Source organism: Mandrillus leucophaeus, unplaced genomic scaffold (genome assembly GCF_000951045.1).
Source record: "Mandrillus leucophaeus isolate KB7577 unplaced genomic scaffold, Mleu.le_1.0 Scaffold275, whole genome shotgun sequence".
NCBI classification, from domain to species: Eukaryota; Metazoa; Chordata; class Mammalia; order Primates; family Cercopithecidae; genus Mandrillus; species Mandrillus leucophaeus.
Window position 1 is genome coordinate 710,674 of NW_012102865.1, and position 27,839 is coordinate 738,512.

Here is a 27,839-nt window from a genome sequence, read left to right on the forward strand (position 1 = left end):
TGATTGCACAGTGAAATGATCCTCTTTTTAAAGTAGATCTGAGGATCTCCATGGTATAATTACCCACTGAGTTATGTCTTGCCAAAACATGTCTTTTCTAAAGATGTTTCTCTCTTTGTGCTTAACCATCGTGGATAAGACTCCTTTTCTTGTTAGATGGCATAAATGAGGGGTTGAAGAAAAAGAAACTGCTAATTAAATAAGACTTATTGGGGAGTAATTAGAGAAGATACTTTTTTGAAACATGAGAATGAAATAAGGGTTCTCCACAGCATAATTCATTCTTTCTAAAAAAATGAAATTGGCCTTTCTCAAGTTCTTTTTCCATTTTTACTCTAGTTTATTCTGTTTTGTTTGTTTGTTTTGGAAAACCAAAGGTCGTTTGTTTTGGAAAACCAAAGGTCATTTGTTTTCTTTTCTTAGTATATTTTCAGAGTTGAGAATATAATGATTTTGGTTTTTTCCTCCCTCTAGCACCAGCAAACGTTTTTGAATCAACTGAGAGAAATTACTGGGATTAATGACACCCAGATACTACAGCAAGCCTTGAAGGTATGACCTCTGTTTTATGATACACAGTTTGTGCTATATGCTCATCTCTAGTGTGTATTATATTTGGTAAGTTTTTTGTTTTTTGGTTATACCATGTGGTAGTTTTAGAGATACAGGAATGGACTTTGTAAAGTAAAATCCTCAGTTAACGAACTGCAGTTTTGAGCATGTTAGCTTTCAGCAGTCTGATGTCCATGATACCTTAGAGTGACAGATAATCTCTTTCTGTATATGAAATACTTTTTGTGCAAAATAGTGGGATGTGAATCCTAATTCAAATGGATGGTTTTACTTACAAGCTATGATTTTAGAGTTTAAATGAGGGTGCAAGGTGGGGTGTATTAGAGGATGAGGTGTAAGAGAAGGGAAAAGTAGAAAATTAATAGAAGGCTGAAAGCTTACATTTTTCTTCTCCCGAGAAGCAGAGATATAAATTTGTACCCATTCAGCTAATGACACCCTAAGTTAAACGTTCAATTTCAAACTCTTCAGTACAGGCAACAACTAAAATGTGTCACTTTGGTCATATCTTAGTTGGACCTTCATTTTCACACAGACATCCAAATGAGTCATATCATATGGATACTCACATTGAAAAAGAGTGAATGAAAGCTATTTAAGAAACAGAACTGTACAGTATTTTAAGCTTATTTGCGTATTACTACTATAGGCTAAAAACAATATCGCATTTTTGCCATTGCAGTTATATACACAGCTCCAATCCTTTGGAACTCGATTTCAAGCCTAGAGTTCTTTATTCATTTTTAGAAATAATCTATCAGATGATTATAATAAAAGTCATTATAATAATAAGTAGTACTGCTTAAACATTTAGTACTACCAGGCAGTATTTTAAGTACTTTATGTGGGCTAACTCATCCTAATAATAACTCTATGAGATAAGTATTAGTTTCATCCCCCTTTTGAAAAGATGAGCAACAGGGAGATTAAAGTAACTTGCCCAAGATCACACAGCCTGTATGTGGAGAAGCTTGGAATAGAAACCAAGGCAGCCTGATCCCAGGGTACCACACTTAATTTATGCTTCTTTTACTAGAAGCTTTGCTTCACCTTATTCTCCCATCAGGAAAATCATGAAATAGTCGTGTTTAGAGCATTAATGCGGGGTGTATGAAGCCACTGTAAGTATTTGGAGAGGAAGCAGAGATTATGACATTTAGATAATTGCTAGTCCCTTTTTATTCTGATAAATATCATTACTAAATTCCATGTTTGTTTTCAGAAACTGCCTTTTTCATTATGTATTGCTGAGTGTGAGGCCATAGCCTATGACCTTGCCAGGGTAAATTGGGGAGTTCGCTTTTTTTTTTTTTTAATCTTAGAAAATATATAGCTCGAATGAAGTCTTATCCACATTTCCTTTGATGTAGGTTGTGTGAAGCATAGGTATTTTTAATTTTCCAAAATTTATGTTTCAGTTGCCAGTAGCGGGGGTAAAAGAGTGTATTTAAACCTTAATTGTTGGCCATTATAAATACTGACAAGAAGTCTACTTTTGGGCACCGTAACGTCATTGATTAATTTTGGTACTTTTCATTTGAGAACATGTTTTTAGCTCTAAAAAGTAAATGAACTTCAAGTTGTGTAAATTCCTGCTGTTTTTTTAAATTATTATGTGAGGTAGTATATGAAAAACAGAACATTTCTTGGCATATAGTAAGTGCTCAATACATGTTAGCCATCATTGAGATTTATTTTGTTATTAGATTACTTATTTAACATAGTGTATCTTACATTTTGGATGAGTCACTTAGGAATTGTCTCATGATCATGACGGATAGCATACTTGAAAGCCGTGGTGCTTTTGAAACTGCACCCTTACCCCTCTCGTCACTGCTAGAATTGGGGTAGGTCTTGGGGACTTTATTCTACCAGCTGCTCGGTCCTTAAATTTTGGAATCATCCTGATCCTACTTCTGTCATATCCCACATTTAATAAGAAAGCAATAATAATGGACGCTCTCTTCTGCCCTTTCTCTCCTGTAGTCTGTTCTTAATATATAGTCAGAGTAAACACTTTAAAATGTAAGTCATACTGTGTCATTGCTTTTCAAAACACTCCACTGGCTTCTTATTACACCCGTGTGCATGTCTGAGTTCTTAGGGAACCTACAGAACCTTTCATGTTCTGGTTTTCTTTTTTCTTTTTCTTTGAGACGGGGTCTCGCTCTGTCGCCCAGCCTGGAGTGCAGTGGCGCGATATTGGCTCACTGCAAGCTCTGCCTCCTGGGTTCACGCCATTCTCCTGCCTCAGCCTCCCGAGTTGCTGGGACTACAGGCGCCGCCACCACACCCAGCTAATTTTTTGTATTTTTAGTGGAGACGGGGTTTCACCGTGTTAGCCAGGATGGTCTTGATCTCCTGACTTTGTGATCCGCTCACCTCAGCCTCCCAAAGTGCTGGGATTACAGGCGTGAGCCCCTTGCCTGGCTAATGGTCTGGTTTTCTGTTACAAAGATAGCTTCGTTATGAATATCTGGGTTTCCTGTGTTGTTTCAGTTAACTGTCTTAGTGCTAGCGTTTTACTTGTCAGTTGTGCAGAGAATATAAAGTTGTAACTGGGCACGTCTCTTCTCATTTTGCTGTTTTAAAAATTCTTATTCTGGCATCTGCTTTCTTCAAAATGAACTTTAGAATACTTTCATTCGGCTGTGCTTTTGATGAGAACTGTGTAAAATGTGTATGTTTAATTTGAGCAGGATTGTCATCTTGACAGTGTTGAGTATTTCTGTGTGTCTTTCCATAGTTCCACATTATCAAGCCCTTCAGTACATTTTGCCATTTTCTTCCTGTGAGTCCTTGACATTTTGCTGAAATTTGCCCCAAGTATGTATCCAGCACCCGGATTAAAAGGAATATCTTTTATTGTCCTTGTTTGTAGAAGTACTAATTTAAATACCCATTTTGCACTCTTTCGTATGGCAAGTTCCAGAAGACATTTTTTAGTTTATTTGTTCAAAAGTAGAAGTTTGTGATTGACTCTTATTAAGCAGATAGGAAAGTAATGAAGACTAAGAAATTAGAGATGGATTTTTACATTGTATCAGTAGTTTTAATTAGTAAAAAAGGTATTACTGTTGGTATAGTATACTTTATGTATGATGCATTTACACTATAAAATTAGAATCATATAGATTAATTGCAAATCTAAAGCAGTTTTGTTCTAGAGTGTTAGTTATGGAGGATATTGTATAAAGTTATTTCAAAACACTTGATACTCTTTTCTTGATATTTGAAGGATAGTAATGGAAACTTGGAATTAGCAGTGGCTTTCCTTACTGCGAAGAATGCTAAGACCCCTCAGCAGGAGGAGGCAACTTACTACCAAACAGCACTTCCTGGCAATGATAGATACATCAGTGTGGGAAGCCAGGCAGATACAAGTAAGTTTTCTTTCTTTTCTTATTATTTTAATAGAAACATACTGAAAAACTTTTGTTGGTATAATATATTAATGTTGCTTAAGCAGAGGTAAAGAACCAATAAAGAACTCTATTAACCTTGGTTCTTTTTAGTGTAGTTGAAAAGAGCATATATTATCTTTTTCAGATTATAAGGAAAAGATTTTATGTAAGTTATATGGTTTTTCATATAGCATTTCATATAGTATTTATTGCTTTGAAATATCGAATAGTTGCAGTTATATTCATAAAAGGAAGAACTAGAATTTTTAATGGGCACCGTTATTTTGTAGCTTTTAAGTGCTGGTAGAGGCTTTAGTATTACTTCTGAGGTTAAAGTATTATTTCTAATTGCTGATAGATTTGCCATTTAATAAAATTTCCCTTTCCTTTTCCCCGCTTCCAAACGAAGCTTTGGCGAAGAAGTTTATTAATGTGTAATGAAATTGCCTTTCATCCAAAAGGAAAAAAAGAAAAGAAAACTTGGAAAAAGTGTTCTGGAGATACACACAAATACATACATGTGGAAGATTCTATGTGGGACTTAAGTTTTTCTTCATAATATGAATACTTTATACTTGTGTAGCACATGGTTTTTCAAACTATGGTCAGTTACCTCCATGTCTCATTATAGTTTAATAATTGTACTACATAAAAATAGTTACTTTTATGCATTATGGATTTACAGAGTTTAATTATTGACATATATTTGGAGAGAATTTCTTATTTTGTTTGTAGACATTCTCAAAGTCAGGAAGCAACTGGAAAAGAACTCATTTACGTAGATGTTTATTAATGTTTATTGATAAAATATTTTAATTTTTATTTTTCAGGATAATCTTAGTATTTTTGCTACACAGATGATCTTGTGTCAGAGAAAACTAGAATATTCCTGTCTCAGTTAATGGGTGATGGGAGAATTTTTGTAGCATCTGTAAGACAGACCCGTTTACTTAGTGTCTAAGTTCAAGGCAAACTGTGACTTGACCCCAATCCACATTTCTAGCCTCATTTTCCACTGTTTTCCTCTGTCATTCAACACTGTGATAATACAGAACGGCTTGAAGTTCTCTCGTACTCAGTGCTATTTAATTTCTCTGTCTTTACATGTGCTGTTTCTTCTGTTTGAATGCACTCTGGCCTTTTCCTCCCTCGCCTAATTTTTTGTGGTCTTGAAAGATTTAGCCAAAGAGCTGCTTGCTGGAGAATGTTTTTCCTGGCCTCTAGCTAGGACCAAGTGCTTCTCCAGCATCCAGGGCATGCTTCTGTCTTAATGAGCACTCTGTTATTTTGAAATGATTTCCTTGAACATTATTGGTGCTCAAAAAATGTTCACTGAGTTATTTTTGATAATATGTGCAGTAAAGCTCTTTCAAAACCAATGAAAGGGAATGAAGTTGAGAAGTTTGTTGCAAAAAGTTGAAAGAGAAGTGGTATAAATATCAGACAAATGAGTACTTGATAATATTTCGGATATTTCAAAGTTCCAAGACTCGAGGGGAAAAAGAAACTAGATGGGTGATAAAAGGGAAAAGGATAATTTTGCCTAAAATGTTCCTGATTTAAGTGAAGCAAATAGGAAATTGACTAAACAGAGATCATTGTTGTTAGTTGTGAACTCTTAATATAGATGGTATACTTGGTGACATGACATAGTATATTTATAGAAAAGGGGGAAATTAGGATTATATGTGTCCTACACAAAAGAAAATATTTGCTGTGCAAAGTGAGAAAATACTGCATAAGGCAAGTGGTTACACCTGTTTAAGATTTTAGATAGGGAATAGTGAAAATATTATGGAGGACAAATAAAATTTGAATAGGTTCCCTTAGGGAGAAGGCGACCTAATTTCAGGAGGCGTGTGTCTCATTTGCTGATAATTAAAACTTTTTTTGTGTGTTTGTGGATCTCTTGAAAAATATTCACGAAGTAATTTTATTTTCCACTTGAAATAGAAAGTAGAGAAATGAAGTTTCTGTTGTCATCTCAACTGATTGTCATATTGAGTAAATTGCTTGCTGTTGTGGTTTCTTTATCCATAAAACACATAATACATAATATGTATTAAGTGCTTTCCCTCTAATCAGGATGCCAGTTGGGATAGTGTGTCCATAAAGTTGGTTTGAGATTATTGACAGCAAACAGTTGTAGGAATTTAATGTGGTGATTGTACTATGATAGTATCAAACCAGAAAAAAAAAATTAACTGATGGAGTAACAGTAATACTTTTCCATTAAACATACCTGCGAGTAGTGTCCAAATACAGTGTTACATGGTTTAAAATTGAGAAAGTGAGGAGATATCATGCATTTCAGCAGGTATTAAAAAAATACTCTTTAAGTGACTGTGCAGTTACTGTTGAGCAGAAATGAAGTCCTGTATTTTTAATTCTTGGAAGGTGTGGTAAAACATGTGGGAAGGAAAGAGAAAATAATTACAAATAGATATATATTCAAATGCAGGCCTCTATTAAAAAAAATCTACCTAACTGCTGTAGGAATGTGGAAGAATAGATCAGAGTGTGAGAGTTTTCAAGGGATTGTTGTAGATATAAAAACCCTTTTTGAACACTTTCTCCATTTTGTATGAAATACATTGTTATTTAAAGGTTGACCACAGTTTCACTTAATTCTTTCAAATATGGCAGGGATTTTTATTTTCAATTTTTTTCCATTCTTCTTTTTTAGGTATAAAATCTCTTAAAACCAGGGCTAAAGCAGAAACAAAGTCATGCTAACTTTAAGTATATTATCTGTTGGTTGCAGTGCTGACAAAACGTCTGTCTTCTGAAATAAAAATCTCTAATACCAAATACATATGCCTCCTGTTGATATGAGCTGGAATATCACTGTTTACAATAGACTGTTTCTTTTAGAAGGAATAAAACTTTTTTTTTCTTTTTTTGCTGACTAGAAAAATGTGGTTTTTAGACTAATATCACATGGAAATTATATTTGGGACATATGGAGAAATTTTTGTTTATGCATACCTGGTATGTCAGAGGCTAAACTAAATTATGTCACTGGATTTGAAAAACAATTTGTGAGCCTTCCTTTAATATTGAAGAAGTAAATATATTTTCAGTAGTTGGACAATTATATGCCTTTTTGGTGTATTTTTTACCTTTTACTTTTGAGAAAGAAAGGAGACATATCAGGGAAAGCTTGTGCTCTGCATAAAAAAGAGTTTAGAAGTCATATACCTGATGTCTTTATATTACTTGATTACATTCCATACTGTAATTCTGTTGAATTCTGGGAAAAAGCCCAAATCATTTGTACTATGATTAGCAAACATTCTAGGTAGCTTTTTTAATTATTTGGATATCCTGTCCAGATCAAATATTATAGATTGTCAAATGAGTGCCTCTTGTCCCTGGCGTAAATTGAGAATAAAATTGTTTTGGAGTTTTGCTGTCAAAAACACAAATGAAAATGAGACCAGGACACAATGCCAGGTATTGAGCATTATAGGTGTGATTAGCAGTCAGAGGAGAGATTCTGCCAAGTTTTTGTGTCATGGCAAACTCTGTCATAGACATGACCATACAGGGCTTTCGCCCAATTTGAAATCTAGTAGTAATGCTTTTTATTTCGTGACCGTTAAATTCTTTGGAACATTTTTAAAACAGGAAAAAAACAGTATATGCTCTCCAGAACAAGATGTGCTACAATTGAGCGATCAAAAGATAAGAGGGATTTGGGTAGGTAATTTTAACACAGAAAGTAATGCCACGTATTGACTTAAGTTTTAGAGAAATTGGTATAAGACTTGGAATGAATGTTAGGTGGTAAGACTCTTCAAACATTTATAAGCCGTGTTTTTTTTTTTTTTTCCCCCTAAAACATCTTGAATTATTTGGAAAGATAGCATGGAAAGGGAGAAAAACCTGGAGGTTCTATCCTAGAATTCTAGTTATGGCTATCTTGCTTGGCCACAGTAATAGTGATTTAAACTGTGATAAATAGATCCAATTCTAGTGCTTTTATTCTTAGGATGATTCGCTTATGCTAAACAGTTGAGGATATTATTAATTGAACACTGATACTTTTCCCACTGCCCAGGTAACTTCAGTTTTTCCCTAGGAATTTCTAAGATGTAAAACGGTTTTTGATGACTCACAGAAAGTCAAGATGAAGCCTAAAACATGAGATGCTAAATGGTGTGAAAATTTAGGTGCATTTAGGTGCTTTTGATAGGTGCAATTAGGTGCTTCAAATTGATTAGATGCATTTTATTAGATATGAACTGCAGAATGACTTGTATAACTCGATTTTTCTTCAGTTTTGGGTTAGAATGATAGCCATGGTCTTTGTACTTTTGTTGACTAAGGTGGGAGATTAATTTTACTTTTTTTCACAATAAAAATTGAAAAACAGTAGAATTCATGACAAAACTCTGGAATGACTCCCTTACTACTCATTTTCCTTACTTACCAATGCTGCCACTGTGATTTTAGCAGCTATTATTAGAAACAGAACTAGACCATTTAAAGCTGAGCTGTTCAATACAGTTGCCACTAGTCACACGTGGCAATTAAAATGAAATAATACTGAAATTCTGTTTCTCAGTTGCACTTGAAATGCATAATTCTGGTGGCTACCAGATCAGTGCAGATAATGCTGCATTTCCATCACCACAGAAAGTTCTAATTTACAACACTGTGTTAGAGAATCTGAATTTAACAGTGAGAAAATTACAAAAGTAGGAACATCTGAAGGAAGCTGAGAGCAAGGGAGAATGGGAGAGTGGAGTGGGAAACACTTTATATTGTTTATGTCTTCTGGCTTTGAAGATTCTTGCAACATGATACCTAACTATGCTGTCTGCCCTTTCACTTGAAAGATGTTGAATAGGTAGAGGATATGTTCTCATCTTCTGATCAGTGCCACTGTGAAGATGACTCACTAGTGTTTAGCTCTATTCCCTATTTCTGTAACAAATATTTATGATATGTTCTCATCTTCTAATCAGTGCCACTGTAAAGATGACTCACCAGTGTTTAGCTCTATTCCCTATTTCTTTAACAAATACTTATTGTCTAATATGTAGCAAGTACTTTTATGGACCATTAAGAAACCATACAGAGTCTCAGTTTACATAGAGGGAAGACAGTACACAGTAAACAAACAGTGTCAGATAGTAATAAGTAGTTCCTGAAGAACAGTGGACCTGGACATAGACAGAGAAGGTGGTGGGGGTGTGCTTGTCGGCTGGGCATAGGATGATACGTGATTTTAAGTCGTGTAGAAGAGCTCATATTTGTATAGACACCTGAGCGAAGTGTGAGCGTGAACTTTTTGGCTTTCTGGAAGTTGTGCATCCCAGGCCAGGGCCTGATGCAGCAGTGTGTTGGCCCTCGAGATGAGTGGTGAGGACACAACCTTGTTGAAGCTGAACGAGTGAGGGCAGGAGTGGCAGCTTCTCGTTTCTGATCTCTTGCTGCACATCCTGATGTTAATATTTGCCTTTCTTTCTTAAGGGTATTTCCATTCTTCTCGTGGTCCAGGGTTTTGTTTTGTTTATTTTCTTTTCGTGGCTCTTCTATCAATCTCCCAAAACAACCATTTGGTTTGCAGATCTGTCAGTTTTTATATGTGGACTTTTCCCTTCAGTTACTCCTGCCCTGCTACATATTCTTATTGCAACTTTTCTCACACTTTACTACCCAGTTTTTTTCTGCTCTTGCACTCCCTTACTTAGAAATCTTTGCTGACAGTAAATATAAACTTGGCTTATTTTTTTAAGTATTTCCCGTAGGTTTATTCTATATAGATAAGGAAAACAGTGGAATAACTCTTTTTTTCTTCTGAATTCAAAATCTTTACATATATAATAGTTCAACTAGATTATGGGCCAACTAGGCTTTTGTGAACTTACTTAGAAACCTGAGATTCAAGTAAGATTCACTTACATAATTCACATTCCCATTTAATATAGTATTTCCATGGGAAAGTGAATTATGAGTTATGAGCAATGCATATATTATGTTTGAAGTCTAGTTCATTGATAAGTTGATGACTAGCATGTATTTTGGAGTTAGCAGAGAAATGTTTGGTAGTTGGTGTATAAGTTTTACTCAAATGGTGTTCCTTTGAAAGTGAAAGATTTGGTAGGATGAGTATCATGTTTTGGTATATATTTCTGACTTTACAGGAAAAATGTTTTAATTTGGACTCTCTTAAAAATGTAGATTACTGCTTAGATGCATTAGTAACATGATTTTATACAGTGACACCCAGCTAACTCTTCCCATGTGTGTGCTATTGAATTGTGTTCACGCCAATACTAGAGGGAGGGTTGGTTACAAATAATGTTTTTAGTGTTTTACCAAGGTCTTGCCTTGACACAGATATGAAAGTATTAATAATGCTCTGGCATTGAGATATAAGTTTTACAAAGGCTAATTTTTTATAACTGATGTTTACCAGTTAGAAGCTGTTTACAGCCAGACTTATTCTCTGTTTCTTTTGTAAGCATGTGAGAATATTGAGCACTAGTTTTTATTATAAATTGATAATTCATTACATGTTTTACACAAATCATTTTTCCACTAAGTCCAGAAAAAGAATAAATTGGATTTAACCAGTCTGTTGAAATAACATTTTACTTTCGTTTACTACTAGTCTTAAAATTATATGAATTTGGTATGTGAGGTATCTTTCAGGATTGCATTTGATATGTGAGGCATATTTCAGGATTGTATGTGAGGACCGTATATGAGGGATCTTTCAGGATTCAGCTATCTTTCAGGATTGTCATATTGTTCTAAAATACCCTGTGAAAAGAAGCAGCTTTATGGAGTAATAGGAAGATCATGGAGAAAATTGCTACAATTACAATGAAATGAAAATAATAAATAAACCTCCTCCATTGCTTAAAGGAAGAAGTCCCAGCTTTTCAGTTAAGGACTGTTAGTCTCTGATCTCAACCAACGTTTCCAGCATTAAAGACTACTATTCCTCTATACCAGGGATTGGAGGCTCAGATTCCCAGTTGGGGTACAGGTGTGCCTATATACTGAACCCTCCGCTATCGGAGCTGCTAGGAGGTGCTGGAGTAGCTGGAGCCATTTAGTGTCATTCTAGCCACAAGCAGCTTTATCCTTTTACACCCATGTAAGGTACAAGATACGCAAGGATGCAAGGGCAAGGAAGGGAATGTGAACATGTATGACTGGCCAAGTTGGGGGTGGGGGCAAAATGGAGAGTGAATATTCTATCTAAAGAGAGCTGCTGCTGCTGCTACTACTACAACACTAGCTTTGTCAAAATGATTATTACCATGCAGGGATCCTGTAACCAGGTCTTCTGCTGTTTTTTTTTTTTTCCTCCCAGAGCATGAGGGAAGAAATACCTATTATTGTACACATACAGTCTCCTAGTCTTTATCTTTTGCCAGTTATTTCAGATATTTTAAAATCACGTTGTAAAAACCAAAGAAAACCATTTTCAATTATGATTTGTTTCATAAAAAACACTTATGTCTAAGAACATGGAATAGATGGTGATTTTTGTTATTTTTGCTCTCAGGACCCCTTTACACTTATAAAAGTTATTGAGGACCTCAGAGCTTTTGTGTACATAAAATTTACTATTTTAGAAATTAAAACTGATAAAAGCTTAGGCTATTAATTCATATTAAAATATCAATCTATTAGGTTTGAATAACATTTTATGAAAAATACATTTTCTGAAACAATGGTGAGAAGAGTACATTGCTTTACATTCTTGCAAGTCTTGAATGTCTGCCATGTTAGAGGAGAGCTAGGGTCTCCAATGTGCTTATGAAAGTTTGCATTCTATTGCGGTAAGTTGTTCTGGTTGAAGTTTGTGAAGAAAATCTGGCTTTACACAGATAATAATTTAGAAAAGGGAGGAGTATTTTAACTGATAATCAGATAATAATGGATATTCTTTTTAATGCTATACCCAAACTTAACAGATGGTAATTTCTTAAAGATTAGTTGCGATGTGGAATTCGAAATCTCATCAGTTATTATGTAGTGGTATCAATGACCTTTTCATATTATGTTACATTAAAATCCATTAATGTTTCTTGCTTTTTGAATGGATCTTTTACCCATGCATGATTTTGTAACACTGTGCATTGGTAATTTGAAAAGATTTCTTTTTAAATGCTTGAAGAATGTCTACTATAAGAAAAAGTTGAATTTGTTAATATCACCACTCATATACAAGCCTTTAAGTATTGAGAAGATATCAGGTTCACAGTGGTAGAAACAGGTTTTTCAAAGTTTAGATTTTTACTTGAAAATTCCATACTAATTATTGTCAACAGATACATTTGTTTTCCTTAGAGCAACAGGCTCAGTTTTTTTTGTCAGACAACATCTGCTAAATACTGAAGTCTGAGTAATTCTAGTTTGTAGTTTGTTTTCCTTTTAAATAAAAATTGCATTCCTTGGAAAAAATCAGTTAAGCTGTAACTCATTTTGCACTAGTTATTAGCAACAGCATACTTTGGATATATTGCAGAAGTACTTTGTATGTACTTATTATGTTAGAATTAAGCATAAATCAAGGTTTGAGATTTTATAAAGTTAGGTTTAATCTTTTCGTCAAGAACATAATTCTAAAAGAAACTGGCTTGGCTTCTGTTTAAAACAGTGAGTGTGTGTCTTTGTGACTAATACAATGAATTATACAACTTGGTGCTGCTGCCTTGATTTGTGCTAAGATGCAGCAGTTTCATTCAATATTGTTTTGCATCATCGGTGCAAATGTGACTACAAAAGGCAAATAATATCTGTGTATTATTATTTTTTTATTTGAGGACCTTCCTCCCTTTTTTCAGAGGGGCCCTGGGGACCCCAAGGATCAATGGACCATATTTGAAGAATTGCTAGCAAGGCAGAAAGACCACTGGATTTAAGAGTTAGAAGACTTAAATTTTGAAGCCTGTGCACCATTCTCTCTTCTTATGATGTGCTTCATTTCTCAGAACTTCAGTGGTTTCATTTATAAAATACGTTGGGGGGAAAAAAATCTTGTTTTTTGCTTTTTTGTTGCTTAAATTACAATTGATAAATTAGGAAAAGGTGAAGTGTAAGTTGTTGCTATTTTTAAATTAGTTTTGGCTGTAGCCCATTTGTTTTACTTTTCAGTCATGATACAGTAAACATTCTAGAAATTTTCAAATAAGGAATTTAATACAGGGGAGATTAGGTTCTTTAAAAAAATCACTAGAAGTACTGGAGGAAAGCTCTAGCTCAGCCTTCTGAAATGACTCCCACATCATTGCAGGACTGATCAGTTAGGGAAGCTGCTGCTTCTGTCACAGTTAGGAAAGCAGCCTGTAGGACTACTGAGTTCAACAACATTCTTCTATAGCTGCAGCCCAGGAAACAGGAAGCCAGGATTAGGTAATTCCCACTGAGCTATGCCTGGAAATTGGAATGCAAAGTCTAGTTGCCATTTATATTCCATCTCTTGACATTCTTAAAGCTGGAAATTGGAGCCTGGAATACTACTGTGGAACAACTTAAATCTTTTCAATCACACTAGAGAAAACAGCCAAAGGCAACAGGATAATGGCTTCCCCCCATCACTCTGCCTTCCGTATCTCATGTTAGTGCATTCTAATGGATGAAGCCTAAATTTCATCCAAAACCCTAACTGCCAGTGAATAAGGAAGATAGTTTTTTGTTTTTGTTTTTGTTTTTTTAATGTTTAGTTTCTATAGTTGAAGACAGTAAACTTAGGGGAATGAGATAATGGAATCTGACTGCTGATTAATCACATACCTAAACCCTGTGTTTCTGCTTCTCTGTGATTTTCAAATTGTTTCCACTTTTCATTATCCTTTCATTACTTACCTAAGTTCTAGCCATTTTAAGATAGCTTTCATATTTATGAGGCATTCAATACCTTTTTTTCCTCGCTGCTTCATCAGTATTTATGCTCAACTGTCCAGTTCTGGGTTACACTCATCTTCAGCTGTGGTCTGGGTGGACTTGGATTTTGTAACCAGAGTTATAAAACCTTTGGCCTGCTGTTGTCTGTAAAGTGATTCACAATTTCAATTACTATGCTATATAAATCTTTCACATTTTACTTGCTTGAATTTTTTGGGGGGCTCTACTTAATATACTTTTGTGAGGTATTATACTCTCTAAAGACATTAAAAAAAGCACCACCACTTCCTTCCATGATCAGGTATTCTTTCTAATATTTTAAATCTTCTTACAAGCTACTATTTGGAGAATGTGTGGAGAAAAATAGAAGTAGACTCTGGAAAACATCAATATATATTACTTTTTTTCATTAAATATATAATATGCTTTTCTGGCATCTATGTAAAACCTTATAGCCATATGGTAAAATAAAGCCACCTTATCCTCCATCCTCTATCCTCTTTGTTTTTTTTTTTTTTCCCTCTTCTAAAGTTGTGTGATTACAAATAAAACATTTTTAACATGTCTAAAATACACCAGCCTGGGCAACAAGCAAAACCTTGTATCTACAAAATATTAAAAAGAAAATTAGCCAAGTGGTGCATGCCTGTAGTCCTAGCTACTCTGGAGGTTGGGGTGGAAGGATCACTGGAACTCAGGAGTTTGAGATTGCAGTGAGCTATGATCATACCACTGCCCTCTAGCCTGGGTGACACAGTGAGACCCTGTCTCTAAAAAGTAAAATACAAATAAGTAAAATGAAGGCAAAACATGTCCAAAATATAAATAAGCATAATCCCAACCATGCAAAGATAATAACAGATAGTTTCTGTTTCTGATCGTATCATTCTGATCATAATCACCTGTTACCACTTCCCTACTTAGCAGTATACTGTGGTTTCCATCATTGTTTAAATGATAATGGGAGTATTTATCATTGGCATCGTCTGGGGGAAATTGACCAATATATATTGGGAAATTGGATTAAAAGTCATTTTTATTGAAGGCGGTATTAGTTGTAACCTTTATTCTTTGGAAAAAGAATTAATAATAGCATCAAGGCCATTATTTTCTGTTAGAGGAGGGCTAGTTTCATTCACTTGTATATTTCTTCATTTTTGTGAAATGAGAATCTTATTTTAAATTAAAAGGACTGCATATTTATTAAATAATTCAGGTTGTGTAGAAGTATTTAAATAGAAAATAAAAGATTCTTATACTTCCTCCTCCTATAACTTTTTTCCTCAGAGTTAACCACTGTTAATAGTTTGGCACATTCTTCCAGAATTTAGAAAATGTGTATGTAAATGTACATCTGTGGTCAGTTTCTGAAACATCAATATTTGAGGGCAAATTGTTAATTACTGTAATTTCATAATGTCTAGATGGTAGTAGTATGGACAGAATGTAATGTATATGTAGTTGGGTTAACTTCAGAAAGCAGAAATGTAAATGTTTAATTGTATTGATTTCAGTTTTTGTTGATAAACTGTTCTCAGCAGTCTCTCTGCTTATTAGCTTTTAATAAGAGACCTCGTAGTAAATATGGAGATTCTTCTGCAGTGAAATATATTTCTACTTACTGCCTTAGGTATATTTCATCAAAAAAATCATTGAGTTACTGAGTATAACCAGTTAAAAATGTATTTGCATTTATTTTTAGATAGGCTTTTAGAAATACAAAATTAGTTGGTACTGACTGGTTTAAATAGTATTATTGGATATAACATCTCCATAATAAGAATTACTTTTCATTTTGTTTTACTTTTAATTTTGAGAAAGATAGTTTTGCTTTTCAGATGTGATTGATCTCACTGGAGATGATAAAGATGATCTTCAGAGAGCAATTGCCTTGAGTTTGGCCGAATCAAACAGGGCATTCAGGGAGACTGGAATAACTGATGAGGAACAAGCCATTAGCAGGTAAAAACATAATTTGTATAAAGCAGATATAAGTACTTTTAAAAACAGAAATCATTAATTGGGTTAAATTAATTTTAAGAGGTAATAAGATATACTTTGTTACTCTAAACTAGTAATATGCTTGTGTATTTTAAAATTTTATGTAACGAAAATCTTCATATTTAGTTTTGATTGCAATTGGGTTTACATTTTTAAGATTTTGGGTTGGTGTTATGAGGGATTACATTTAGGTACATATTTTAATATTTTTTTCATTTTTTTTCGTCCTCTAATCTTTTTTGGATGCACTGTTCAATTTAGAACAATTTATAGCAAGGGTTAGCATCCTTTTTCTGTAAAGGGCTAATAGTAAATATTTTTGGCTTTGTTGGCTATAGGGTTTCTGTTATAGCTATTCAGCTCTGGTGCCATAATGCAAAAGCAGCCATAGCTAATACATAATATAATGAGCTTGGCTGTATCCTAATAAATCTTGGTGTACAAAGGCAGCTAGTTGAATTTGTCCCCTCGGCTGTGGTTTGCTGACCTCTGATCTATAGTAAGATAATATGTTTATATATTTTTTTCAAATAAATGGGCAGGGCTCCAAGATGTGTGCTAGAATGCTGTTTTTAATTTAATAACTAAAACTTTTTAGTTTGAAACAGTTCGATTCATCTAAGGACTAAAAAATACATTTGGTTTTCATGATACCTCTAAAAATGGAGATACAATAATTTAATAAACCATTAAATTATAACTAACTGTAATCCTCCAAAGAACTATTTGAAGGCGATGGTAACTCTGTGTTACTGCAGAAGAAATTTAGCTTGCAAGAGGTTAAATGCTTTTTCCAAAGGCACACAGCTCAGATGCGTCTTACGACTTTAATGCTCTGTTCCTTTAACATAGTCCTTTGGTAACAGAATGTACCAAATTTCTCAGGTAATTTTTCTTGGCACAATATCAATAGGATATTTCTTTCCAAGTAATCAAAGATTACTATATGGTAGGAAATGTTTCAAAATGCTATATTTAGCAAAGGTATATAATTTTTTATCTTAGTGCAACTTTTTAATGTCTTTAAATGTTACTTTGGAAACTACTTTGTAAGACATTATATTATGTAAAGACTTAATCAAAGTCTATTGTCTACTGAGTGCAGTGGCTCAAGCCTGTAATCCCAGCACTTTGGGAGGCCAAGGCGGGCGGAACACGAGGTCAGGAGATCGAGACCATCCTGGCTTACATGGTGAAACCCCGTCTCTACTAAAAATATAAAAAAACTAGCTGGGCGTGGTGACAGAGCCTGTAGTCCCAGCTGTTCAGGAGGCTGAGGCAGGAGAATGAGATGAACCCGGGAGGCGGAGCTTGCAGGGAGCTGAGATTGCGCCACTGCACTCCAGCCTGAGTGACAGAGCGAGACTCCGTATCAAAAAAAAAAAAAAAAAAAAAAATCCGTTGTCCCCCTCATTAGTTGTGGCTAATATTTATTGCCAGGAATTTTAAATGAAAACCAAAAAATACGTAGTTAGGCTTGTTTTCTGAAGCATTTGAGAAATTCTATGAATTGGGCTTTTTCTCTTTTTAAAATGTGTATTGCAATACATAATTGTCTTGAATAATTATAAAACTTGATAATACTTAAACTTTGAGAAATATTTTAAATACAAAACACATGAGTTGGATTTCATATGTAAGGGGCATGATTTTATGTGAAAAGGGTTATGAAAAGAATGTATACTTGATGCAAATATTATTTTTAGAATTATACTTTTGTTTATATGAATTTATATGAACATATGAATATAAAATGTGTGTGAGCTTATATACCCAATTAGTATCAGTAGTTCTATTATGTGTTTTCTAATTAAAACAACATGTACTGATTATATAATAAAAGTAAGATAATATAAAAAGGGATGAAGGCCGTTCCTAATTTGATACTCAGTTCAATGTATATGTTATATTATTGTTTTGGATAGTTGTTTTTATCCAAAATGGCAAAACAAAATCTCTTCAGATAATACTTTTTTTCATTCTAGGTCTTTTACATTTTAATATAATTTAAAAATAGTAAATATTTAGTAGATATTATTATTGTAGATGACATAGAGATTTGGCATAGTGTAACATGCCATAAAACTATACTCCCTAGAAGTAAAAGAGTCATATTAGTTATGTGTAAATTCAATAACCCATAATGAACAAATGGATGTTCAATGCAAAATATACGTTTAATAAACTCATATGTCGATCATGTTGTATTCGAAAAAGAGGATGTGGAGAGTTCTAGCTAAACATTATTAGAGATATATTTGCTCCTATGGGTTTATTAAGGTATAGAAATCTAAATTCAAAAGAGAAAATGATGCATTTTAAAGGAAGACATTTATATATTATGCTAAAAGTAAATTAACTCCTTCTTCATTACTGAAGTTCATATAGGGAAAATCTTTGCAAATAAAATTCCAGAATCATTTGCTTATTATATTTTAGTAGACATAATTTAATGTGAAGTTACACATTGGGATACTACATTGTGTATAATTAGATGAGATAAAGCCTACCGTTTTACATCTTAGAATCCTGTGTTTAGACATTTATATATTTCATGATAAAATTTTTTAAGTAGAACGTTTTTAAAGTATTTATATACTTTTTAGTGTCAGAATTGGATGTATTTATTATCTCTTGATTGTCACTTCCAGGACACAAGTGGAATATGGACAGTTGAAATTTGTTAATAAACTACATTGTGACTGGTTTGTGTCTATGGTATATTTCTTGTGAAAATGGCTTGCCTCATGAAATAACTTTGAAGTGCTTCATTAGAAGATAGTGCTAAGTTTTCTAGCTAAAATTGTTACAAAGAGCATGCACCTTCAACTATTTCAAGAAATGGTAGACTGCAGATTCTCTTTTTTCCTCATTACTTCTGTGTTTCAGCTAGTTATTTCTTATTATCTTCAGCCTGGAGTTGCCATTGGGGAAAGAAAGAAGGATCGTGTCCAGGAATAGTCAGGGTGGAATTCTGAATTATTAAAATAGGTCTGTATAACGCCTGCATTTTTTATCCTTATCATTACTGAGGAAGCAGTGTGAAAGGGAACTGCCTAAAGACGGTGTGTGAAACAGGAGTGGATGAGGGAGGCAGAGTTAGAAATCTTTTAAAATTGATCTTTAAGAAGGATTTCAGTGCTCAGTAATACCAGATACTTGTGGATGCTAAGGAGCATGGAAGAGCCATCGAATAACCATCAAGGTGCATTATGTCAGATTATGGATGGCCTGGAAAAGAAAGAAATATGACACAGATTAGTTTCCGGGGCCACAAGGTTGGGGCTGTAGGTGACTGATGAACAGCGACAGTGCAACTTGAAAAAGTATCAGCAACAGTGAGGTACCACTGATATCCCCAGGAAGAGGGGTCAACTGGCCGATGTAATCAGTCTGTCCGGGTGGCAGGAGCCACACCCCATGCAGTCAGATACACAGGTCAGCTTTTGGTAGGAGTCACATGTCTGACAAGTTGTGGTAGCCTCTGTGTTAGAAACATCGAGTTCCTTAATGTGTACTCTGCATATGATTGCGGATGTGATTCCGTTTTGGGTATTACGATTGTGGCAGGGGTGGTAGTCTGGGTTGTGCAAGTTTGATCAAAAGCTTTATTCTGTTCATCTCATTGAAGAACACATTAGAGCATTCATCCATCACAGTGGCTAAAATTAAAAAGACTGATGGGAAGTGATGTCAGCAAGATCACCGACTAGAGTTGCTTGGCTCTCATCCCCCTCGCGAAAAGGAACCAGAACAATACATAAGTTTATTTTGTCTGGAGTGACTGAGGAAATGCACTGGAGAGCACCAGGAGAACGGCAAAGTCCCTGTGGAGCATGGAGTCAAGAATAGCTCCACAGGGAGGAGAGCAAAGTATCCTGTCTCTGCCATACTGTCTCCCCTGCCAGGATTGAATCAGAGCTGGGGGTTCTTCTTCTAGGAAGGAAGGTAAGCTGGGAATCATGAGAACTCATCACCGCCGCAGATGCCAGCAGTCACTGCTACAAGAGCGTTCCCCAGTCCTCACAGGTCCCAAGTCCAGCATAAACAGTTGCTGAAAGTACATGTGGCTGCATTCCCCCAGAGCAGGAACCTCTTTGACACTCTGCATCCCTGCAACCCGAGCAGCTGAGGGATGGCAAAACTGTGAAACCAAGCCCACATCTGGAGTGCTTCTGACCTGGAGGCCAGTAGCCACTCTGTATCCCAGAGCCATTGCCTTCATTCCGCAAAGTTCACACAAGTGCCTCTAGCATTAATACTTTGGCTACTTGGAGCCTAAGCTCAGAGTTACTACTGGGGTCCTGATGCCTAAACCCACAAGGCTCCCTATTACCCAGGGAAGCAGGTGGGCCTGCATGGCAGGGCAACCCCATGCAGCCACCAGGCTAGTGTACACCTGTCCCTGGCTCAGTAGCTGGCCTGGAGGTGGCCCCACCCCAAGGGAGAGAGTAGTGTACAGCCAATGGGCCTGCGTGAACTTGCTCCCAGCTTGAACAGCTGGCCCAAAGGTTGTCTGCTTGTATCACTGGAGGATTCTGCACAGCTGCTGGGCCACAATTGCCTGCCTTTAGTCCAGTAGCTGGGTTGGAGGCATTCTACCCACAGCTCAACCCTACATCACCAGAGTCATGCACAGCCTCCAGACCTGCATGCATCCACCCCTGGCCTGATAGCCAGCCCAGCAGTAACCCTGCCATTCAGGAAAGACCGTCGTACAACCTTTCTGGCCTGCTGCATCAGCATGTGCCTGGCCAGCAACCAGCCTGTTGCCCCCAACTCCAGAAAAACCATGCCACCACAGTCATGGTCTCCTGCATACTAGGTCACTGAGATAATCACGGACATCGCAGGTGAGGATTCCAGCTGAATAATGTGTATGGAGACCTCACTACTGAGTCCACCCTGAACCAAAGCCAACACACCATTTCCAGTCAGCACCCTAGGACCCATCAACAGGAAAAAGCCTCTTCTTATGAAAACTCCTCATTAAAATTGGAAAAAGCAATTGTTCATTAGATGCATAGATACCAACATACAGACAGAAGAATCATGAAAAAGCACGGAAACCTGTCACCTCCAAACCTGGTGTCCAAACCTGGCACCACAATGCACCTTTAGTAACAGAATCGAAAGAAAAGAATATTTATGAAATGCATGAAAAATAATTCAAAATAATGACATTAAAGAAACTTCTGAATTGTAAGAGAATACAACAATTTAACGAAATTAAAAAAAATTCATGAGCTGAGTGAGAAATTGAACAAAGATATTACAGAAAGGAACAAAACAGAAATCTTGGAGCTTGAGGAATTCAGTGAATGAAATAAAAAACAAATACAATTGAGAGCCACAGTAACAGACTAGAACAAGCAGAATAATGCATTTCTGAACTTGAGGACAGATCTTTTGAAATAACACAGAAGAACAAGAAGAAAAAAGAATACCAAAGAATGAAGAAAGCCTGTAGGACTTACCAGACACCATTAAGCAAATCTATATTCATATTATGGGAGTGCCAGAGAAAGAAGAAGTGAAGAAAGGCATAGACCACCCATTTGGTTAAATAGATTGTCTGTGCCCTTCTTCACTTCTTGGAAGAAAGTTTTGGGAAGTTATGGACATCTAGGAATAAAAAGATCCCCAATAAAATTCAACCCCCCAAAATCCTCTCAAAGGTACCCAATTCTAAAAGCTATAAGACGAAAACATTACATCACATATACGGGAATTCCCGTTACACTGTCAGTACATTTCTCAGCGGAGACTGTAGTACAAGACAGGAGAGAGTGGGATGACATATTCACAGTGCTGGGAAAAAAATAAATAAATAAACGGTCAGGAAAGAATATATCTGGCAGTGCTATCCTTAAGAAATGAAAAAGAAATAGAGACGTTCCAGACAAGCAAAGGTGACAGAATCCATCACCGCTAGACTGGTCTTACAGAAACACGTACAGGAAATAATAGGAAATGAAAGAATGATTAATATCTTGAAAATATGTGAAAATACAAAACTCATCAATATAGGTAAATCCATAATCATATTCAGAATACCCCAGTGCTATAATGGTGCTGTGTAATTCCTTCAGTCCTCTAATATGAAGGTTTAAAGTTAAAAAGGTCAGAAACATCAACAGCTACAATTAGTGGCTAAGGAACACATGAAAGATAAAGATGTGACTGGGCGTGGTGACTCACGCCTCTAATCCTAGCGCTTTCGGAGGCTGAGGTGGGCAGATCATATGAGGTCAGGAGTTTGAGACCAGCCTGATCAACATGAAAAAACCCAATCTCTACTAAAAATACAAAATTAGCTGAGCATGGTGGTGCACGCCTATAATCCAAGCAACTTGGGTGGCTGAGGCAGGAGTATCGCTTGAACCCGGGAGGCAGAGGTTGCGGTGAGCCGAGATCACGCTCTTGCACTCCAGCCTGGGCAACAAGAGCGAAACTCCGTTTCCAAAAAAAAAAAAAAAAACATGTAAATTACAGCAATCAAAACACTAAACATGGCAGGGTAGGGGAGGGAAGGGAAAAAGTCTAGATTATTTTTGTGTGACCAAAGTTAAGTTGTTATTAGCTTAAAATAGTCTGTTGTGACTATAAGACTCTTTATGTTAGCTCCATGGTAACCACAAGAAAAATTATAGTAGATAGACAAACGAGAAAGGAAACAAAGCTTAGCATTATAGAAAACCACCAAACCACGGAAGTAAACAAGAAGGGAAGAATCAAACGAAGGATCTTCAAAATATTGAGAAAACAAAATAGCATGAGTAAATTATTACTTATCAATAGTAACCATGAATGTAAATGGATTAAATTCCCCAATTAAAAAATACAGAGCAGCTAGATGGATTAAAAAAAAAAAAGACCCAACTATATGTTGCCTATAAGAGACATACCTCATCATTAAATATAAACATAGACTGAAAGTGAAGGGATGGACAAAGATACCCTATGCAAATGCAAACCAAAAGTGAGCAGAAGTAGCCATACTTGTACTAGATACAGTAGACTTTAAGTCAAAAACTGTAAGAAGAGACAAAGTCATTATGTAAAAATAAAAGGATCAATTCGCCAAGAACATAACTGTAAATAAATGAGCACTGAACACCAGAACATCCAAATAGATAAAGAAAATATTATTAGATTTAAAGTGGGAAATAGACTCCAATACAACAATATTAGGGACTTCAGCATCCACTTTTAACAATAGACAAATGATTTAGAAACATGAGACTTAAACTACACCGTGGACATTTACAGAACATTAACAGCTGCAGAATACACATTCTTCTCAACTGTGCATGGAATATTCTCCAGTAAAGATCATATGTTAGAGATGGTATCAAGTATTTTACCGGACCACAACTGTATAAAACTAGAAATCAACAACAAGAAAAACATTAGAAACCAACAAATACATGGAAGTTAATATGCACCTTAATAACCAATGGGTCAGTGAAGAAATTAAAAGGGTAATTAGAAAGTTTGCGGGGACAAAGGAGCACGGAAACACATTATACCAAAACCTATGGGACACAGTGAAACCTGTTCTAAGTGGGAAGTTTATGGCAATAAATGCCTGCATCAGAAATGAAGAAAGATTTCTAATAAACAGCTTAACTGTGCAACTTAGAGAAACTTGAAAAACAAGAACAAACTAAACCCAAAATTGGTAGGATGGAAATAATAAAGCTTAGAGCAGAAGTAAACAAATGAAGACTAAAAAAGCAATTCAAAAGATCAATGAAATTTTTTGAGACGATAAACAGAATTAACAAACCTTTAGACTAAGAAAAAAAAAAAGGACTCAAATAAATAAAACCAGAGATGAAAAATGAAACATTACTAATGTATCACAGAATTGGAGGATCACAAGAGACTGTTATGAACAACTGTATACCAACAAATTCTAGAATATAGAAGAAATGGATAAATTCTTGAACACACAACCTACCAAGATTAAATTGAGGAGAAATGGAAAAAAATAAGCAGACCACAATGAGTGAGAGAATTGAACTACTAAAGCCTGACATAAAAAAAAAAGCCCAGTTTCTGATGGCTACATTGCTGAAGTCTATCAAACATGTAAAGAGCAACTAATATTAATTCTCAAACTATTCTGGAAAATTAGAGAGGAGGGATACTTCCAAACTCATTTTATGAGGCCAGCATTACCCTGATTCAAAAACTAGACAAGGATACAACAAAAAGAAAACTACAGGCCAGTATCCCTGATGAACCTAGATGCAGAAATTCTTAACAAGATTCTAGCAAGCCCAGTTCAATAGCATATTAAAAACGTCATCCACTATGATCAGGGTTCATCCCAGAGATGCAGGGATGGTTCAACATACACAAATCAATAAATGTGATACATCACATTAACAAAGGAGAACGAATTAACAAAGGAGAACGAAAACCATATAATTTCAGTAGATGCAGAGAAAAGCACATTACAAATTTTAACATCCCTTCATGATAAAAACTCTCGAAATAGATAAAGTATGTACCTCAACACAATAGAGACCATAGTTGAGAAACCCACAGCTAGTAGTATGCCGAATGGGGAAAAAAATGAAAGCTTTTCCATTAAGATCAAGAACCTAACAAAGATGCACACTTCCAATAATCCTATTCAACATAGTAATGGAAGTATTTGAGCGGTTAGGCAGGAGAAAGAAATAAAAGACGTCGAAATTGGAAAGGAGAAAGTAATCTGTTTTCAGATGATATGATCTTAAATATAGAAAACCCTAAAGAGTTGACCACAAAACTGCTAGAACTCATAAATGAATTCAGTAAAGTTGTAGGACACAAAGTTCATGTACAAAAATCAGCACTTGTATGTGCTAATTGTGAGTTATTTGAAAAATTAAGAAAATTTCATTTACAATAGCTACAAAAAATCAAGATACCCTAAGAATAAACTTAAAGAGATAAAAGATCTCTACACTGAAAACTCTAAAACATTGAGCAAAGAAATAGAAGAGACAAACAAGTGGAAATACATCATATGTTCATGGATTAGAAGAATTAATATTGTTAAAGTGGCCATACTACCTAAAGTCATCTCCAGACTTACTGCAGTCCGTATCAAAATTTCAGTGACCCTTCAGAGAATTAGAAAAGACAATCCCGTAAATTCATATGGAACCACAAGAGAGCCCAAATAGCCAAAGCAAGCCTGACAAAAGGAACAAAAGCTAGAGGCGTCATTACCTGACTTCCGAACATACTGCTAGAGTATAGTAAGCAAAACAATGACATTAGTGTAAAAAACAGACACGTAGACCAGTGGAACAGAATAGCCCAGAAATGGACACACCTACAGCCAACTGATTTTTGACAAAAACTGTTACCTGGAGTAAATCTAAGAAATATACAAGAACGTCCATGAAGAAAATGATTAAACATCATTAAGACACATTAAAGAATACATAAATATTTTGAAACATATGCTGTTTCATGAATTGGAATACTGACCATCATCAAACTGGTCAGTTCTTCTTAAATTGATTTATGGGTTTAGTTTGATCCCAATTAAAATACTATTAGTTTTGTTTTTGCTTTTTTAGGAAATCAAATGAGATGTCTCTCCCCCCCCCCCCTTTTTTCTTTCTGGTTGATCTATACAGCTTAAAGTATATGCATGTTTCTCAGTGAGTGTAATACTTCCCAAAAAGGGGCTTAGGTGAGCTATAAAGTGGGATATGTTCAGTATTACTGCTATAGGCAATTTAACAACACAAAATGATAAAATAATAACACCCTGTCTTCCCCCCAAAGAAAACCCTGTGTAATAAAATTTAATGGAAACATGAACATCTACCATATGTAAATGCTTTAAACATTTAGTGTAGTGTGTGGAAGGAAAAGAGGCAGCAAAAACATTTTGTCATCTTTTTATATTGCTTAATACCAAGGTCATGACCAATTTTGAGAAGATAAAGCAAGGTGATAGGTCAGGCTGGTTTTTGGTTTGTGGCTTATGAGTTTACCCTTCAAACCTTTTGTTATAGGCTCTCTCTGAGCTCTCTGAGATTTACCTATTTTTTTTTTCCTCTACCAGCTGGTAATAACTGGATTTTAGCTGTTGCATGCCTTATACTTAAGAGCTTGGGTGGTATCATTGGAAAGGCCGGGGAGGAACCCTTATGCAGGATTTTGCTTTATAAAAAGTTTGGATTTATGGTGCCAGTACTAGATTACAGAAGGGGATCAGGCGTAGCAATAGAGCAGTATTTGAGCTAGAGGTTGACTTTTACAATCAGTCAGTCAATCAGTAACTGAGAAGTAGCAGCATTTAATATCTTAATCATCCATTTACTTTAAAAACGTGTTTATCCCTCATTATATAATGTTCCCTCTAGCAGTAAAGCAAATTCTTGTTTCTACTTTTCAGACACTGATTGGAGACACTGGTTAACATTTTTGGCACAGTGATAAGTGTGTTTATTAAGTTCTTTAGGAACCAAGAGGAGATGGTAGGAGGAAACCTACTGAGGCATGCTGTAAAATTCTGGTGATAAAATATGTTTAATAAGAGGGTCATGAAATCATGGCATTCCTCTTTCACCTACATTCTTTTTTTTTGCACCATAATTCTACCATGTGGTTTGGTTAAGGTGTATTATGATAAACCTGTTTCTTAAAAACCGGTACTTTTGTTACAGTGAATGATGTTATCTGCCATATGACTGAATTGAGCTACTTAGGGAATGGTTATTATTTTTAGATCGTAGGTGACTTTGAGGAGCAGTGAGCCGTTACATGCATCTCTTGAACTTTAATCAAAGTTGTTACACTTTGTACTTCATTTGACCTCTGTAAAAGAAAGTTGTATAGGAGTGCTGGGAAGATGTTGTCTTGGTTCATATCCTTAACTTTCTTGCCCTTCTAACTTCCTTTTTGGAATGGTGTGACAAATGGTTCAGGCGTTACTTGCTCCTAGAAGTACATTTGAGGCCACACATTCTTGCAAGTTCTGTGTGGGGAGAGAGAAGGCAAAGGAACTAAAAAGCTTACATTATCTCAATATATCAATGTGACGTTTCATTAAATATTTTATATGTAAACATACAAATCAAGTGGTGTGTATTTTTTGGTAGAGCAGAAGAGGGGCATAAAGGAATTGACTATACTTAAAACATTTCAGAAGACCTTCCTGGGGTTTAGTAATCTTAGCCCAGATCTGGAATATGAAAAATATACTTAGGGTGTATTGTGCAGAAATCAGATGTCCTCAAGTTTTCTGTAACTGATGTGTATATGAACCATTTCCTGCTTATATCTGCTTTGTTGACATTATTAAGAAGGATTTGTTTCTTGGTATAATTAGTAGTTAAATATAATGACAGATGTTCATATGCTATAGATTCAGGATTATGTCTGGTTCTTTTAGACTTTTGAGCAGTTTATATTTTAGACTATGCTGTAGAATCGTCTTTTTACATAATTGTTGTCTATCTGCACTGGTACTAGTCAATTGCTGGGTACCTCTTCTGTCTCTTACATAGGATCACTGGTACTACTTGTTTTATGGTATCATTTTTATCTACCTTTCCCAGAACTTACTCCATGTTTTAGTTTATCTCTGACTACCAAGATAAAAATAAGTTGGCTGTATCTAAATGTCTAAATATACATATATATTACAAAAGGAACAAAATTTCCAAATGAGAATACTGCCATTTATAAAAGTCAATAAAAAGTTAAATATGCCTTCTATATACCACCGTCTTTTGTATTACAGTTACTTTTTATATACTGTACATTAACCTTTCTTTTTTGAGCATAAACTAGTCTTGTACAAATTCAATTTGTTCTGGTTATTATCATTCTGCCAAACTGCAATAACTGTTAGAAGGTCTTTAGGACCTCCTAGGTCTCCAGTAGGAGAGTCAAGTTGACTCTCTTTTTATCTCTCCCTTGTATTCTTGAAAACTTGTTTCCTGGTAACTGTAGAATGTTCTA

General features: G+C 35.3%; 1 protein-coding gene across 1 annotated transcript in view; it reads left to right on the forward strand.

The window, feature by feature from the left end:
• The first annotated feature begins 543 nt into the window (after positions 1–543).
• Positions 544–27,839, forward strand: part of USP25 (ubiquitin specific peptidase 25) — a 112,014-nt gene continuing 84,718 nt past the window's right edge. The window contains exons 1-3 of the mRNA XM_011984877.1: positions 544–552; positions 3,812–3,956; positions 15,692–15,815. The gene's annotated coding sequence lies outside the window, so the exon portion shown is untranslated. The remainder of the gene's footprint in view (positions 553–3,811; positions 3,957–15,691; positions 15,816–27,839) is intronic.